The sequence below is a fragment of the Salvelinus fontinalis genome, unplaced genomic scaffold (genome assembly GCF_029448725.1).
Source record: "Salvelinus fontinalis isolate EN_2023a unplaced genomic scaffold, ASM2944872v1 scaffold_0062, whole genome shotgun sequence".
In the NCBI taxonomy this organism is placed as follows: domain Eukaryota; kingdom Metazoa; phylum Chordata; class Actinopteri; order Salmoniformes; family Salmonidae; genus Salvelinus; species Salvelinus fontinalis.
The window spans coordinates 470,010-489,504 of NW_026600271.1; the positions used below are offsets into that span (position 1 = coordinate 470,010).

General features: G+C 42.4%; 1 long non-coding RNA gene across 1 annotated transcript; it reads right to left on the minus strand.

The window, feature by feature from the left end:
* Window positions 1–18,047: 18,047 nt before the first annotated feature.
* On the minus strand, window positions 18,048–19,197 carry LOC129842737 (uncharacterized). The gene is made up of 3 exons (XR_008757676.1): window positions 18,742–19,197; window positions 18,561–18,632; window positions 18,048–18,077 (listed from the first exon to the last, which is right to left on the minus strand). It is a non-coding gene; the product is annotated as an uncharacterized LOC129842737 (long non-coding RNA).
* Window positions 19,198–19,495: the final 298 nt, after the last annotated feature.

Sequence of the window (19,495 nt, forward strand, 5' to 3'; positions counted from 1 at the left end):
TATCACCGCCTGGTATGGCAACTGCTCCGCCCACAACCGCAAGACCCTCCAGAGGGTGGTCCGGTCTGCACAACGCATCACCGGGGCAAACTTCCTGCCCTCCAGGACACCTACACCACTCGATGTCACAGGAAGGCCAAAAAGATCATCAAGGACAACAACCACCCGAGCCACTGCCTGTTCACACCGCTATCATCCAGAAGGCGAGGTCAGTACAGTTGCATCAAAGCTGGGACCGAGAGACTGAAAAACAACTTCTATCTCAAGGCCATCAGACTGTTAAACAGCCATCACTAACATAGAGAGGCTGTTGCCAACATACAGACTCAATCTCTGGCCACTTTACTAAATGGACTTTATAAAAGGTATCACTAGTCACTTTAAATAACACAACTTTAATAATGTTCACATCTCCTACATTACTCTCATATGTATATGTCACAGTATAACTTTACGTCGTCCCCTCGCCCCGACACGGTCGCGAACCAGGGACCCTCTGCACACATCAACAACAGTCAGCCACGAAGCGTCGTTACTCATCGCTCCACAAAAGCCGCGGCCCTTGCAGAGCAAGGGGCAACCCTACTTAATGTCTCAGAGCAAGTGACGTAACTGATTGAAATGCTACTAGCGTGCACCCGCTAACTAGCTAGCCATTTCACATCCGTTACACTCACCCCCCTTTCAACCTCCTCCTTTTCCGCAGCAACCAGTGATCCGGGTCAACAGCATCAATGTAACAGTATAACTTTAAACCGTCCCCTCGCCCCGACACGGGTGCGAACCAGGGACCCTCTGCACACATCAACAACGGTTGCCCACGAAGCACGGTCGTTACCCATCGCTCCACAAAGGCCGAGGCCCTTGCAGAGCAAGGGGCAACCCTACCTAATGTCTCAGAGCAAGTGACGTAACTGATTGAAATGCTACTAGCGCGCACCCGCTAACTAGCTAGCCATTTCACATCCGTTACATATATACAGTATATGTATATACTCTTACGTATATACAGTATTCTATACCTTCTACTGCATCTGCCTATGACGCACGGCCATCGCTCATCCATGTATTTATATGTACATATTCTTATTCATCCCTTACATTTGTGTGTATAAGGTAGTCGTTGTGAATTTGTTAGATTACTTGTTAGATATTACTGTATTGTCGGAACTAGAAGCACAAGCTTTTCGCTACACTCGCATTAACATCCGCTAATCATGTGTACGTGACCAATAACATCCGCTAACCATGTGTACGTGACCAATAACATCCGCTAACCATGTGTACGTGACCAATAACATCCGCTAACCATGTGTATGTGACCATTAACATCCGCTAACCATGTGTATGTGACCATTAATATCCGCTAACCATGTGTATGTGACCATTAACATCCGCTAACCATGTGTATGTGACCATTAACATCCGCTAACCATGTGTATGTGACCATTAACATCCGCTAACCATGTGTATGTGACCATTAACACCCGCTAATAAATTGTCCATTTATTCATTGTCTTTTGTTTGAAACCCTCCTGTCAAGGTTGAGTAAGGACGCACACCTGATTACGCATATAGAGGTAGGACTAGTCTACCTGGTTACACATATAGAAGTAGGACTAGTCTACCTGTCCTGAGCACATAGGCCTATAAATGTGCCCATTTGGGGATGTCAGATAGTATTTCTCATTGTCTTAACACTGCACCACTAATGAGTTGTGGAGCTTCTCAAAGCACATTTTTCCCCCCACCTCAAACAGCAAGTAAACAAAGTCTAATTAAAATCAATAGCGAATGACAATAGTTCCTCAAAGTATTTGAAAAATATTTCCAGCTCTCGCCCTTTCGATAACCACTCGGCACGAAAGGGAAAAACATAATGTGCTGATCCTGTGGAAATATCAAAATACCTGATTACTTCTTATCCCTTTCACAAATAGCCTACAGCTGTGTCGGTCGAGAACTCACTGGCAGGGGAAACTGAGGGCCCAGAATATTTTATAAAATGTTTCAAGTTCGTTATAGACAGGCCATGTTATTTATAGGACAGTTATTTGCAATGTTTTTATTTGTTGGCTTTATCATTTACATTTACATTTAAGTCATTTAGCAGACGCTCTTATCCAGAGCGACTTACAAGTACATACATTCATACTTTTTTTGTACTGGCCCCCCGTGGGAATCGAACCCACAACCCTGGCGTTGCAAGCGCCATGCTCTACCAACTGAGCCACACGGGACTATTGTAGGCTATTTTTTACATAGTTGGCATCTAGAATTCATCCATGATGTCATAATCGCAATAAAAGTTACTTTTAGATTTGTATAATTTTCATTTAGATAGAATGTAGATTAATCACAGACAATGATTTTGAGATACTATTATAAATTAAATTAAACTGTTCCAGTAAAATGTGAATATGAAAATCATAACTGGCACTAGATCAGTAGAAATGGTAAGATACATTTGCACTCCAAAAGTAGGTTGCCGACTGCTTGTGTAGCCGATTACCAGCAACGTCAGAATTTATGAAGGACAGCAGGAGGAGGTGGATCAGGAAGAGTTTCTTCTCTTCTGGTTGGGCGATATTGATGTAATGGCATGAAAATAAATGCTGAATATTATACAATGACTTAACAGCTCTAACAATTTGACCACAGGAAATCTACACTGTCAATTCTAGAATATACTATATAGCCTAGAAACCTGGTTGAACTATCATTATGACATCATGGATGAATTCTAGAATATACTATATAGCCTAGAAACCTGGTTAAACTATAATTTTGACCTCATGGATGGCCAGTTCTTCTATTCATAGTGTAGTGAATTCATGGGGTTGCCCTGAGCTGAACTCGAACCTGGGTCCAGCGACTGTCAAGCCAACAGCTTATAACTGTTACGCCAAGATTTCTGAACTTCTTGAAGAGGTCGCTAGGTGTTGGATTACGGTTGATACAATAGCTTTCGCTATGAATTTGAGAGTGGTTACATTTCTTCAGCCCCCATCCCTCAGCTGTTTACCAAACTCTGGGCAGCCATTTTGTTGCTGTTTAAATACTAAGTTGTCCCTTTAAAAAAGCCACACAACAATCAATCAACCAATAACAAAGCTGTAAATCCACCACTGTTTTGCTAATAAAATGATGGATGGGGCTGGAGAAATGTAACTACTTTCAAATTCATAGACAGACCTATGGATGCAAGGACTGACCATCCATGATATCAACATTATAGTTTTAACTATGTTTTGAGGCTATACAGTGTTGATTTACATTGTTTCTAAACATTGGAGTAAAAAAGCTTATTTGGGGTTCTGATGGGGGACAACAGTTGAACTAAGCTCATGAGGCATGTGTTATATTCTTCAAGAATCAATGGCTAAAAATAAATAATTTAAAAATCAAAATATGGATGTGGTAATTGCAGATTTCCCCTTTAACACCACACATCCTTCCAGTTCTCTGCTGCCAGTGACTGGAACGAATTTCAAAAATCGCTGAAGATGGAGACTCATATTTCCCTCATCAACTTTAAACATCAGCTATCTGAGCAGCTAACCGATTGCTGAAGCTGTACATAGTCCATCTGTAAATACATGCACTTTTCTGCTCTTTTGCACACCAGTATCTCTACTTGCACATCATCATCATCTGCTCATTTATCACTCCAGTGTCAATTTGCTAACTTGTAATTCTTCGCTACTATGGACTATTCATTGCCTACCTCCTCATGCCTTTTGCACACACTATTTATATACTTTCTTTTTTTCTACTGTGTCATTGACTTGTTTATTGTGTTATTGGCTTGTTTATTGTTTATTCCATGTGTAACTGTGTTGTTGTCTGTGTCACACTGCTTTGCTTTATCATGGCCAGGTCGCAGTTGTAAATGAGAACTTGTTCTCAACTGGACTACCTGGTTAAACTATCATTATGACATCATGGTCACCTGGTTAAACTATCATTATGACATCATGGTCACCTGGTTAAACTATCATTATGACATCATAGCCACCTGGTTAAATAAAGGTGAAATAAAAAAATAAAACATCAGTTCAACAACTGCAGAGTTTGTGTCTCTGTTTTTAAGGTAGTACTTACTTGTGTTAACCAGGGCCTGTTCATCATTAGAACCATTGGATGCCTTAAGATGCGTTTGGGAAACCGAGCCAAGAAATCCAGTTTCCTCCTCTTCTTCCACCTCCTTTTTCGATGTGACAGTCATCTCCCAATCCCCCTCTTTCACTCCAAAAACTGCATCCTCCTCATCTTCTTTTACTGTAACATCCTCTTCCTCTTTCTATCTGAACGCGTCTTCCTCTTCTTTCACTGTAACGTCTTTCTCTTCTTTTTTTACCGGAACAGACTCACCCTCTACCTCTTGTTTTACTGTGATATCCTCCTCTTCCTTCTCCTCTTTGGCGAGAGCTTCTTTCTCCGTCCAGCAGACCTCCTCTTCATTAACAGACCTCCTCTTCATTAACAAGAGAGTAGCTTAGTGACCTCATGGTTGAAGATGTTAGCTAGCTAGGCTAATGCTAACTTAACCAGCCCGCTAGATGAATAATAAAAACAATACCGTAAATATGAAATGAAAACGGATAACTAACTAGGCGACAGAAGTGGTTTTAAAATACAGTGGCAAATATACACGAAAGCGTCTAAAGAGCTTTATTGTTTCGTCTATTTTGGCTAGCAAGCTACCGAGGTGGCTGAATTATTGTTGCTGCTGTTGAAAGAAGCGTCCCGTCCACTAGATTATACGTCACAGTAGCAGGATTGCATTAAAGTCGCAGACCTTTTCTGCTGCCTGGAGTGGGTAACGCAGTTGAGTAAAATGTAAATTGAATTTTCAGACAAAAAGTTAAAGGGTAGGAATCAGGGACGTAGCTAGTCCTAAAATATTAATTAGCCCCCCCTAAATAAATCATGGCTGCTGCTGCTGCGCTAGTGACTGTTAGACTTTCTTCAGCAAAGATGGCGGACAGAAATACTAGGAGAGAGGGGTAACCCTACACAGAACTGAACTGGATCAAAGATGGAGGACAGAAATACTAGGAGAGACGGGTAACCCTACACAGAACTGAAGTGGATCAAAGATGGCGGACAGAAATACTAGGAGAGAGGGGTATACTAGGGTTCGTTTCTTACGTCCTTCTTTGTCAATCATTGGTTCATTGGTGAAATTAGGATTATGACAATATCTTTAATTAAATCATTCAAAAACCTTTATTAATGCAATTGCAGACAGAAGTTGACAAACAGGAACATAGCACGCATGTTTCTGAGTAAGTTCTGCATCAAACAAAAGGTCTCCAGTGGTTTTATTAAACCCTAAGTCGCGCCCTGGTGACGTCACTGCCTAAATCATCATCCTCTACTCCTGGGACCAAAACCATGCCTACAAAGCTGTATAAACAGGGCCCTTATTGTTAGCTAAACACTTAGCAGTAAATGTCCCCTTCCCCCAATGTTGACCCATTGTGGAATGTTTACCTAGTCTTATCTCCTTCACTCCCCTGCAGAGTTCTGTCTAAGGGCCTCTTTATGAGGCAGAGAGAGAGAGAACTAAAATACAAATGTAGAACAATACTAAACTTCTACAATGACTATATCTATTGTTAATCAGTAGTCTAAAACCCTATAAATGTAAGGAGGGAGGGGTCTTTTAACCCCTCCCCTTCTATTAATATAACATAAGCATAATCAATTATTCTAATACAGCAAACATTTGTACAGCCCCAATCATGACCCCTAGGTAAATCCTAACATTTCCCCCTTTGAGACTAATTAGTCTCACAGCTTAAATCATAACATTCTCCTCTGAAATCAAATAGATTAGGCAAATCCCCAAATCCATTTGATCCCAGGGATGGCCTTCTAAAGGGTGAAACAATTCCTGGGGTTCCTGGAATGCTGGTGGAGGTGGGTGAATCTGGCTATACTCCCATTCCTCTTTGGTCCTGGGAAGAACCACAGAGTTAAATAAACAATGGGATTAAGAGAAATTAGAAATGCATCAGTATCACCTTCAGCACGATTTGTATCAGATCACCAAACCTCCCACCAGTATAGGAATAAACAAAGAAAACATATATTTTTCCACCACATTTCCAAATGTAGCATTAAACCAGTCACCAATTTTGTCAAAACCTGTAAACCTGTATCCTTATCACTGCATGCTCACATTCATTTAAAAAGTGCTCCCATGCCTTCCTCTATCCTGGAAATATTTACACCGGGCATCTGTTGCTGTAAGTCTAACACACTAAAATCCCTTTTATCATAGTTTCTCCTGTCACTAAACTCTTTCAGGTGACCCACATATTTATGACTCTAGTATCTCTCATATCTTCCCTCTGCCACATTAGGTAAGTAAGTTTGCTCCCATCTTGTGACTACCCCAACATACATGTGTCCCCAAATGTTCAACAGTCTTTCTAGCCAAGAATTTTATTATACATAAATCAAAAGCAAAACACAGTAGTCCTACCAGGAGCGAAACAATCATGGCAAACAGGAACATCATTATCCTACCCATCACATTTCCAAATACACCATTAAACCAGTGTCCAATTTGGTTAAAGATGGTATTTTCAGCTTTTTACAGAGTACCTTCTAATTTAGCCAGGTCATTAATAATAACTGTCATGTCAGAGGAGTCAGGAAGCAACATGACACAGTAATCCTCCTTGTTTATTCCAAGGGACCTGTAGGCCCCGCTGTCTTTAGTCAATTTGTGCCATTTCATCTCTGGTCACTACTGCCTTCAAATTCTGCACATTTAGTGACAACTGAGTAAAACCCTGTTTTATCAAATTAGTAAGGACCTGCATGGAGTATGTCAAATTATTAATCAATTTACTTATTACTACAACTTCTCATGCTGCTTCCTTCCCCCTCTGACCAACATCAGAATAGTATAATTGCTTTTTCTTTGTCAAGCCCTTGTATTGTTCCTTTTCATAAAATGGAGTAATCTACACCCAAAATCATTCTTTCCAATTGGTACTGCCTGGGTTCCACACAGAAATGCTGTGGAGGTGGGTTTATGGAAGATCATTACCTGTGTGCCAGATGTAATCCCCCTCCCCTGTAATCCTATGTACATCACTATTTTCACCCGTTTATTATTCTCCACATCCCCGTCCACAAAGGGAACGGCTAGATTTGGAGAGCAACAAATACCCTGCATGTTGAGATTTTCTTGTTTCACAACCATAATGTGTGTGTAGATGATGATTTCCTCGACATCTAATGATTCTTCAGGTTCTGTAGCTAAACCCTCTGTCGGTTCTTCTGGCCTTTTGTCTCGGCTTTCTGCTCCTGTCCTTTGGCTCGGACCTTCTTCCTCCTTCAGATGTTCTTGGGGCCCTGGCTCTCCTTCCCTGCAGTCGCTCATCCATGGCTCCCACTCTGGGAGATGCTTGCAGTGGGAGAGATGATGCCAGCCGGACCTCTCCTCTACCCGCAGGGCTGGAACAGACCCATCTGTCGTGGTTGGTTCCATTTTCGCTTTTGGACCCTGAGTTTCACCCATTCTCCAACGTTTATGGGCAGCTCGTCAGGGTCTTCACCTGGGATTGGCTCTGCTGCTTTCCTAGTGCGAAAGTGGAGAAAACTTACAACAAAAGTTAGTTCCTTCATGTACTCAAGATGGTCACACTATATCTCAGTTATGTCTATCTGTCGGTCAGTCATAGGTCTCACCCCTGGGGTGTTCATTGGCCGTCTTGTTAACATTTCATAATGTGTACTTTCATGAGGACAAGAGGTAATCCCTCTACCCATGTCATTCCTGTGGAATAGCATAGTTTGACAAGGGAACATTTAATTTTCTTATTAGCCCTCAGTAACTCTCGTTACTCCACGGTTGATAGATGGACACAAACTTCTGGTCAACACCCATCATTTTGGCCATTTGGGTAACCACATCTCCTATGAGATGGATCCCATTGTCTGCAGACAAACCTCAGGCACTCCGAACCTGAGTATAATTTCCCTAACTAGCAATTTTGCAACTGTTCGCGCAATACGGTTGGATGGTTCCACCCACCTGGTAAACCCGTCAATTATCACCAGGCAGTATCTCTTTCTTTTCGCTCTATCATGTCTATAAAATCCATAGCTATGTGGACAAAGGATCCTTTTGGAGTGGGGAACTTCCCTGGTTGCAGTGGAGTTCCCTGGTCTATATTATATAACAAACATGTTGCGCAACGATAAATGAACTGTTTCACGTGCTGATTCAAATTTTGGGTCAAATTTACATTTTCAAACATTCTCCTCCTCCTCCATTCTCCTCTCATATCCCCCTTTTGACGAATGGCTCACTCCATGAGCCAATCGGAAAATAATAAAACCATGGTTGATGGTCAACAGGGCATACCAGACAAAAGATGTAGCCATAAGCCAGACCTAGGACAGAGAGCACACCCTCTCACCCTCCACACCTGGTGATTTAGAATATCAGCCTGCTGCTGTTTCTTAAGATCAGTAGTTTCAAATGATACAACCAACTAAAAAAATTAAATGCATGACAAAAGGAAACAGCAATTAGACAGCCTCATCAGCTATGCTGTTACTTAACCTAGCATTATCACACCAACCCGTGTATGCCTCAACCTTAACAATAGTCAATGTGTTAGGTTTTCACATAGCTTCAAACAATTTTTCTACAAAAGGTCTGTTTTTCATAGGTATGTCTGTGGTATTAGTAAACTGTCTTGCTCTCCAAATCCTACACCATGACAAATAAACCCCAATAACATATGCTGAGTCAGAGTCGCTAGTAAAGGCTTCCCTTCCCCCAATTCACAAGCTGTGGTCAGAGCTAATAAATCTGCCTGTTGCGCTGATCAATGGTCTGGTAGGGGCCGTATAACCTCAATATCACCTCCCACATCTACTACACCCTATCCTACATGTTTCTACCCTGTGCTTTGATCTATATAGGCAGATCCATCAACGAACAGCATCATGTCAGAGTCAAGCAGAGTTTCTTCAAATAAGTCTTAGTCCAGTACACATTCCTGGGCTGTCCAGATGTCCCTGTTATTGTTACTGATGATTTGCTCAGGGATGCTCCAACAACTTGTCCAGGTTTGCCTAAACAGGAACAGTGAGCTTTAGTGTCTATTATAAATGGTAGGTCATGTCCATAACATTAAGAGTATCCATTGGCTCTTCTCTTCCATCATTGAATTCATATTGGAGCAGGGGAGTCAGGCACCTCCATTGTTGATTCTGAGGAAAATAAGAACTGTTGGTGCTCTGATTTCCCATTGGCCATGGCTGTCCTGTCATTGTCAGTGTCCTCTTCCAGGCTTAAATTGTCCTTTGCCCCTGCTATAACATCTTCCTCTTCCATTTCCCCCACACTGTGAACTTAAATGCCCCAAATGCCCACAGGTCCAGCATTGAGTGTTGTTCCATTCACAAAGAGCTCTGGCGGGCCTACGTCCTCTCCCAGTCCATGGTTGTGGTCACCATAATGTTGAGTGGTGAAAAGCACATACCCTTCAGGCACCAGGTTCACAGGTGTGACATATATGACCGTGGGGGAGCTGCAGGCTGTGGTTGTGGTGAGCCTGTAGAAACAACTTGAGCAGATGCTTTTTGTCTTCCAGTCTGTCCTTTTTGTAGAGTGAGTTTGGGTGGCTAGGGAAAACTCCCTCCAGGAACTGTGCCTCTTTTTTTTCTTCCAGCACCATCATCCCCATCACAGTTTCTGATACAAGGGCACTTCTTCTTCATCCCCTTCTCCTTATCCATTCTTCCTGTCTGAATTATCTCCTTGACTAAATCCAACCTCGTCTTGTTGAATGAACCAGCCATTGGATATCTATTCTCTCCTACCATCTCTGTCCAGACATGCCATTTCTTAAAAGTGTCTGTAAATTCCACAGCAGGAAACTTCTTTTGCATATATTCAACAGGCGTGACAGGCTTCATTGCTCCCATCTCCTCATTCTGATTTGACTGTGCCATGATGCTCCGGCTTTTTATTTAGATTGTCTGGGTGTAATGTGTTTTTCTATAAGGTTATCCTAAAGTGGGTGTAGTATGTAGGAATATGCCTTATTAACTTCTTGTCTATCTTCATTCAGTGTGTTGTAAATAACAGTGGGTGATACTGTAATCCTAATTGTAGTCTCACTTGATCCTGGCTATAATAAATGGCTCTAATTATACTCAAATATATTTCCCACACGGCCTCAGAGACAACCGCATGGTAAAATCCAATTTCTAATGTTTTATCTCAAGAGTGTAGAGTAATAGTTAGATGTTTTACACCAGTGCTCCCTGGTGTAGGATCACAAAATAACTTTTATAAAAATGTTCCCAATACTGTTCCATGGTAGAAAAGTGTCATTATCAAATAACCTTTATCCAAATAATTTCTATCCTAATCCTAACTTTTTATTCCACCAGTTGGCCATTACCCAATAACTCCCGCCATATTCCACAGACAAACAAACAATGAAACATATAACGGACTATACATAAACAACTCAATTCACTCACTTGGTAAATTTCACACAAAATTACCACTATTCATAACCAACTCAACTCATTCGCTGGGTACCTCTACAAAATAAAATAATTAGTCTTTACTATTCAAAATAAAATAGATGATTAATACTGAATCACCTCTGCAAAACCAAAAGTAATGATCGCTGCATTACTACTCAATATATAATAGATGATTATCACGGAATCACCTCTGCAAAACCAAAAGTAATGATCGCTGCATTACTACTCAATATATAATAGATGATTATCACCGAATCACCTCTTCAAAACCAAAAGTAATGATCGCTGCATTACCTCCCAATATATAGTAAATGATTATCACAGAATCACCTCTTCAAAACCAAAAGTAATGAACACTGCATTACCTACCAATATATAATGGATGATTATCACTGAATCACCTCTTCAAACATTCAATTCATTCATCATATTGACATCATTCATTGACATCATGCATTTCACCAATAGTCCGTTACGTAATTTCTCCAAACTAAAATCCGACTGTGTCATTTTCAAAGTGTATGTCTATAATTTAGATTGAGTGAGGTGCCACTTACTTGTTAGAGAGAAACCACACCAGTAAATGCCATTTAATTACAGACTTAAATTAAACGGGTGTCTGCTTACCTTATTTAATTTTGAGCTCTGGCAACGTGGTGTGGAATCTCTACCAACCGCGGTGACATTCACTCCTGGCTGGCTCGCCAAATGCTAGGGTTCGTTTCTTACGTCCTTCTTTGTCAATCATTGGTGAAATTAGCATTATGACAATATATTTAATTAAATCATTCAAAAACCTTTATTAATGCAATTGCAGACAGAAGTTGACAAACAGGAACATAGCACGCATGTTTCTGAGTAAGTTCTGCATCAAACAAAAGGTCTCCAGTGGTTTTATTAAACCCTAAATCGCGCCCTGGTGACGTCACTGCCTAAATCATCATCCTCTACTCCTGGGACCAAAACCATGCCTACAAAGCTGTATAAACAGGGCCCTTATTGTTAGCTAAACACTTAGCAGTAAATGTCCCCTTCCCCCAATGTTGACCCATTGTGGAATGTTTACCTAGTCTTATCTCCTTCACTCCCCTGCAGAGTTCTGTCTAAGGGCCTCTTTATAATGAGGCAGAGAGAGAGAGAGAACTAAAATACAAATGTAGAACAATACTAAACTTCTACAATGACTATATCTATTGTTAACCAGTAGTCTAAAACCCTATAAATGTAAGGAGGGAGGGGTCTTTTAACCCCTCCCCTTCTATTAATATAACATAAGCATAATCAATTATTCTAATACACCAAACATTTGTACAGCCCCAATCATGACCCCTAGGTAAATCCTAACAGGTACCCCTACACAGAACTGAACTGGATCAAAGATGGCGGACAGAAATACTAGGAGAGAGGGGTACCCCTACACAGAACTGAACTGGATCAAATATGGCGGACAGAAATACTAGGAGAGAGAGGTACCCCTACACAGAACTGAACTGAATCAAAGATGGCGGACAGAAATACTAGAATGGAAAAATGTAAGGGATTATAACGTCATAAAGAATCATGCAAAAACATGTACAGTTGACAGGAATGTTAGTTAATGTAGAGACAGACGATTATGCATTTTTTTATCATAAAGTTAATTTATGAAAATCGCAATTTAGCAAGCTAGCTGACTAGCTAACATTAGCCAGCTAGCTGACTAGCTAACATTAGCCAGCTAGCAGGCTAGCTAACATTAGCCAGCTAGCTGACTAGCTAACATTAGCCAGCTAGCAGGCTAGCTAACATTAGCCAGCTGCTGACTAGCTAACATTAGCCAGCTGCTGACTAGCTAACATTAGCCAGATAGCTGACTAGCTAACATTAGCCAGCTAGCTGACTAGCTAACATTAGCCAGCTAGCTGACTAGCTTTATGGGTGTTGTGACATGAGTATGAAATTGTAATTCTGGTTGTTTTAGGGACTCCTGAAACAACCAGCAAACCAGGCTGTCGTTTTGGGAAACAGTGAATGTATAGAATCTAGCTAGCTGAAGAATTTACTGCAAATTGAATGTACAATTTTGTAAGCTTGCCTTGCTGATATTTGCCATGCAGATGCAGACAGATGAAACCACGTAGCTAGCTATGCAAGTCTTATATACATGTAGATATTACCATGCATGGGATCCCCACATTGTAGCCTGTACATTTAATATATATATATTTAAATATTTAAATATATTCACTGATCATGTACTCTACCTTGGCAAATAAAGGTGCAGTTTAGGTATGAATGTCTTTGAGATGATTATTCAGTCATATCCAATACCAGGAGTGTCAAATTCCAGTCTTTGAATGACGCTGTGTCTGCATGTATGTATTACAATTATACACTTCAACAGTGTTTACCAATCTTGGTCCTGGGACATCAATGGTTACACATTGTAACTAATAGACTAGAAACAGGATTTAACTAGTTAATTCATATATACAGAAATATCATGTTAAAAAACAGTACACTACACTTCCTATGCATCATGTAAATACTCTAACACCGGTTCATCTCAACATCTAATTCCCTTCATCTGCATTGATCTGATAAACACAGGATAGGTGGAGTATTTCATCACATTACACTTCATTTCAACCAGTAAAGAATGTGAAACGCTTTATTGAAAAGCTCATTATCCAAGTGTTATAAATACAAGTTCAATCTGTCCTTCAATGCACATCTGTTGTGCATTATAAAAACAGAGGAAGAAAGAGGAGGTGGTGAGAGAGGTGTAAAAGACAGAAAGGGAAAGAGGTAAGCACATAGGAGCAGGGAAGGCAGCATATGATTTTTTTTTTTTTCATTTTTTTTTTCACCTTTATTTAACCAGGTAGGCTAGTTGAGAACAAGTTCTCATTTACAACTGCGACCTGGCCAAGATAAAGCATAGCAGTGTGAACAGACAACAACACAGAGTTACACATGGAGTAAACAATAAACAAGTCAATAACACAGTAGGAAAAAACCCAAAATGAGTCTATATACATTGTGTGCAAAAGGCATGAGGTAGGCAATAAATAGGCCATAGGAGCGAATAATTACAATTTAGCAGATTAACACTGGAGTGATAAATCATCAGATGATCATGAGCAAGTAGAGATACTCGTGTGCAAAAGAGCAGAAAAATAAATAAATAAAAACAGTAAGGGGATGAGGTAGGTAAATTGGGTGGGTTGTTTACAGATGGACTATCTACAGCTGCAGCGATCGGTTAGCTGCTCAGATAGCAGATGTTTAAAGTTGGTGAGGGAAATAAAAGTCTCCAACTTCAGCGATTTTTGCAATTCGTTCCAGTCACAGGCAGCAGAGAACTGGAAGGACAGGCGGCCAAATGAGGTGTTGGCTTTTGGGATGATCAGTGAGATATACCTGCTGGAGCGTGTGCTACGGGTGGGTGTTGATATCGTGACCAGTGAACTGAGATAAGGCGGAGCTTTACCTAGCATGGACTTATAGATTACCTGGAGCCAGTGGGTCTGGCGACGAATATGTAGCGAGGGCCAGCCGACTAGTGCATACAGGTCGCAGTGGTGGGTGGTATAAGGTGTTTTAGTAACAAAACGGATGGCACTATGATAAACTGCATCTAGTTTGCTGAGTAGAGTATTGGAAGCTATTTTGTAGATGACATCGCCGAAGTCGAGGATCGGTAGGATAGTCAGTTTTACTAGGGTGAGTTTGGCGGCGTGAGTGAAGGAGGCTTTGTTGCGAAATAGAAAGCCGATTCTTGATTTGATTTTGGATTGGGGATGTTTAATATGAGTCTGGAAGGAGAGTTTACAGTCTAGCCAGACACCTAGGTATTTATAGATGTCCACATATTCTAGGTCGGAACCGTCCAGGGTGGTGATGCTAGTCGGGCGGGCGGGTGCAGGCAGCGAACGGTTGAAAAGCATGCATTTGGTTTTACTAGCGTTTAAGAGCAGTTGGAGGCCACGGAAGGAGTGCTGTATGCCATTGAAGCTCGTTTGGAGGTTAGATAGCACAGTGTCCAAGGAAGGGCCAGAAGTATACAGAATGGTGTCGTCTGCGTAGAGGTGGATCAGGGAATCGCCCGCAGCAAGAGCAACATCATTGATATATACAGAGAAAAGAGTTGGCCCGAGAATTTAACCCTGTGGTACCCCCTTAGAGACTGCCAGAGGACCGGGCAACATGCCCTCCGATTTGACACACTGAACTCTGTCTGCAAAGTAGTTGGTGAACCAGGCAAGGCAGTCATCAGAAAAACCGAGGCTACTGAGTCTGCCGATAAGAATATGGTGATTGACAGAGTCGAAAGCCTTGGCCAGGTCGATGAAGACGGCTGCACAGTACTGTCTTTTATCAATGGCGGTTATGATATCGTTTAGTACCTTGAGCGTGTCTGAGGTGCACCCGTGACCGGCTCGGAAACTGGATTGCACAGCGGAGAAGGTACGATGGGATTCGAGATGGTCAGTGATCTGTTTATTAACTTGGCTTTCGAAGACCTTAGATAGGCAGGGCAGGATGGATATAGGTCTGTAACAGCTTGGATCCAGGGTGTCTCCCCCTTTGAAGAGGGGGATGACCGCGGCAGCTTTCCAATCCTTGGGGATCTCAGACGATATGAAAGACAGGTTGAACAGGCTGGTAATAGGGGTTGCGACAATGGCGGTCGATAGTTTCAGAAATAGAGGGTCTAGATTGTCAAGCCCAGCTGATTTGTATGGGTCCAGGTTTTGCAGCTCTTTCAGGACATCTGCTATCGGGATTTGGGTAAAGGAGAAGCTGGGGACGCTTGGGCGAGTAGCTGCGGGGGGGCCAGAGCTGTTGGCCGAGGTTGGAGTAGCCAGGTGGAAGGCATGGCCAGCCGTTGAGAAATGCTTGTTGAAGTTTTCGATTATCATGGATTTATCGGTGGTGACCGTGTTACCTAGCCTCAGTGCAGTGGGCAGCTGGGAGGAAGTGCTCTTGTTCTTCATGGACTTTACAGTGTCCCAGAACTTTTTGGAGTTAGAGCTACAGGATGCAAATTTCTGCTTGAAAAAGCTAGCCTTTGCTTTCCTGACTGACTGCGTGTATTGGTTCCTGACTTCCCTGAACAGTTGCATATCGCGGGGACTATTCGATACTATTGCAGTCCGCCACAGGATGTTTTTGTGCTGGTCGAGGGCAGTCAGGTCTGGAGTGAACCAACGGCTATATCTGTTCTTAGTTCTGCGTTTTTTGAACGGGGCATGCTTATCTAAGATGGTGAGGAAGTTACTTTTAAAGAATGACCAAGCATCCTCAACTGACGGGATGAGGTCAATATCCTTCCAGGATACCCGGGCCAGGTCAATTAGAAAGGCCTGCTCGCAGAAGTGTTTTAGGGAGCGTTTGACAGTGATGAGGGGTGGTCGTTTGACTGCGGACCCGTAGCGGATACAGGCAATGAGGCAGTGATCGCTGAGATCTTGATTGAAGACAGCAGAGGTGTATTTGGAGGGCAAGTTGGTCAGGATAATGTCTATGAGGGTGCCCATGTTTACGGATTTAGGGTTGTACCTGGTGGGTTCCTTGATGATTTGTGTGAGATTGAGGGCATCTAGCTTAGATTGTAGGACTGCCGGGGTATTGAGCATATCCCAGTTTAGGTCACCTAGCAGAACAAACTCTGAAGCTAGATGGGGGGCGATCAATTCACAAATGGTGTCCAGGGCACAGCTGGGAGCTGAGGGGGTCGGTAGCAGGCGGCAACAGTGAAAGACTTATTTCTGGAGAGATTAATTTTTAAAATTAGAAGTTCCGTTTGGGAATAGACCTGGAAAGTATGACATTACTTTGCAGGCTATCTCTGCAGTAGATTGCAACTCCTCCCCCTTTGGCAATTCTATCTTGACGGAAAATGTTGTAGTTGGGTATGGAAATCTCAGAATTTTTGGTGGCCTTCCTAAGCCAGGATTCAGACATGGCAAGGACATCAGGGTTGGCAGAGTGTGCTAAAGCAGTGAGTAAAACAAACTTAGGGAGGAGGCTTCTGATGTTGACATGCATGAAACCAAGGCTTTTTCGATCACAGAAGTCAACAAATGAGGGTGCCTGGGGACATGCAGGGCCTGGGTTTACCTCCACATCACCCGAGGAACAGAGGAGGAGTAGGATGAGGGTACGGCTAAAGGCTATCAAAACTGGTCGCCTGGAGCGTTGGGGACAAAGAATAAAAGGAGCAGATTTCTGGGCGTGGTAGAATAGATTCAGGGCATAATGTGCAGACAGGGGTATGGTGGGGTGCGGGTACAGCGGAGGTAAGCCCAGGCACCGGGTGATGGTAAGAGAGATTGTATCTCTGGACATGCTGGTTATAATGGGTGAGGTCACCGCATGAGTGGGTGGTGGGACAAAGGAGGTGTCAGAGGTATGAAGAGTGGAACTAGGGGCTCCATTGTAAACTAAAACAATGATAACTAACCTGAACAACAGTATACAAGGCATATTGACATTCGAGAGAGACATACAGCGAGGCATAAAGTAATAACAGGTATTGTTTGGTTAGAGCTAACGAAGACAACAGGTGAGACAACAGCAGCTAATCAGCTAACAGCAGGTAAAATGGCGATGACTACACAGAGAGGTGTCGGATTAACTACACCCAGAGCCTGAGTTCGCGGCTGGGGCCGACAGATTAAAAAAAAAAGAAAAAAAAGAAGAAAAAAAAAGAAAGGAGAACCGTGATTAATGGACAGTCCAGCAGGCATCAGCTATGTAGCCAAGTGATCATAGTGTCCAGGGGGCAGCAGTAGATGGAACAGGGAAGCAGCGGAGTAGTCGCCACACGGCGTTTAAAGTTAGTAGCCCGGGGCTAGTGGGAGCGTCTGCTCCGACGGAGGCCGGTTGAAGGCACAGCGGATGGACTATTCTTCGCCAGACCAGTCGTGATGGTGCGGCGGGGCTCCGTGTCGACAGAGGATTCAAGCCAGAAGGCGAAAGAGGTATTGTAGAATTTAGTTTGCTAGCCGGGAGATGCGCCTGGCTCGCGGCTAACTGGTGCTAGCTTCGTGGCAGGGGCGTTAGCCACTACCTAGCTGTGAAGATCAGAAGTAGTGGTCCAGGGATTACGACAGGAAACTGGCGTTGTAGTGGAGAGACAGTCCAGTACTGGTAGATTGGCGAGTATTATCCAGGCTAAAAACAGGTTATTATCCAGGCTAAAAACAGGGCTGGTATCTGTGCAGAAGGTAAAAGCCGCTAGCATTGGCTAGCACTGCCTAAATAGCTTGTAGCTAATTAGCTTGTTAGCTTCTGGTGGTACTAGAATGTGTTCTAAAATTAAAAATTAAAAAGAATAGCGATTCCGTCACATTGGGTGAGGCAGGTTACCGGAAGGTATAATGAAATTAAAATGGAAAAGAGTGAAAATAAAATTGAAATATATACAAAAAAGAAGAAAAATACATTAATGAATCACAGTGCTACATAAATATTCTCTCAGTTCATCACAGTTACATAATAGTGTCTCTAGTCGGCATAAAGGTTAGGCATCCTCTCACATCAAAACATATCTGCAGACGAGAGACAGATGGAGAGAGAGAGCATGTTTAAGCCTTGTGTTTTTATTTTTTATTCTAACATTGTTAGTCATCAATCAGGAGGTGAAATTCAAAACTGACCTTGGATCATCAACTCTGGGACTACTGCATCTGTCTGTATTTCAATGTAAAGCATCTCTTTAATAATACTTCCTGTATAATATAAACTGACCTGGGATCATTAACTCTGGGACTACTGCATCTATCTGTATTTCAATGTAAAGCATCTCTTTAATAATACTTCCTGTATAATATAAACTGACCTGGGATCATTAACTCTGGGACTACTGCATCTCTATCTGTATTTCAATGTAAAGCATCTCTTTAATAATACTTCCTGTATAATATAAACTGACCTGGGATCATTAACTCTGGGACTACTGCATCTGTCTGTATTTCAATGTAAATCATATCTTTAATAATAATCCCATTTGACCTGACTAAGTGACCTCTCACCTCTGATCATGCTGTGCCCTCTATGTAGCCAGTTCAGATGCAGGAGGGGTTCACCGACACAGCTGATATAACCTAGAGGATTTAGGGAGAAGGGGTGAGAGGGATGAAGTGAAGGAGAGAGACTGAGAAAATAAGGTAGTTAAAGCCACAGTGTTCAACAGGCATCTGTGTGTGGCCTCACCTGGTGTCCACACCACACTAAGTGGCTGCAGAGTACTTTATGCTGAAAAACATGAACGGACACACAAGGACAAACAATATAGCGTAGTTATAGAAATAATGAAGTGTCTTACTATTCTCCATGGTTGGCCCTCTTGCCTATTCTTTGAAGTTGGAAGGAGCCACAGTTATACACCTGAACCTGCTTACTGCACAACACAATCCATCAATCAGATTGATACATGAGTGTGTAGGTGTGGGTTATAGGGTGTCTAATTGCTCTACATTTCTTCAATATGGGTGATTTAAAATAGCCTGTTTTGTTTTTGCACAGACATCACACCCTTACCTAAACAGCACCTTCACCTGAGAAGTAGAAATCAAAGGGAGAGAAACTGGGAATTGAATAACTGCAGTTGACATAGCTAAGTAAATGGAAGAATACTCTTATTGCAATGTGATTGGCTCTTAAAATAGCCTTTGGAACAGCACCCTCTTTGAAGAAGTAGGAGGTGAAGATCTCCCGCACACGGATTGCCTCTCTTGCTACGTTGTTGGACCCCATCCTTGAAACATCCTGCAGAGCAGCAGACTCCTCCTCTGGGACACGGCGGCAAGCTGCAGATCCCCTCCTGGTCCGCGTGTCCATCCTCATGAAGTTACGCAGGACACAGGTAGCCTTCACACATCTGAATTCCTCCAGGAGGCAGTCCCAGATGACCCTGGTCACCAAACCTTGCAGTGCCCTACATGGTAACTGTAGGCATTCGTTTTGA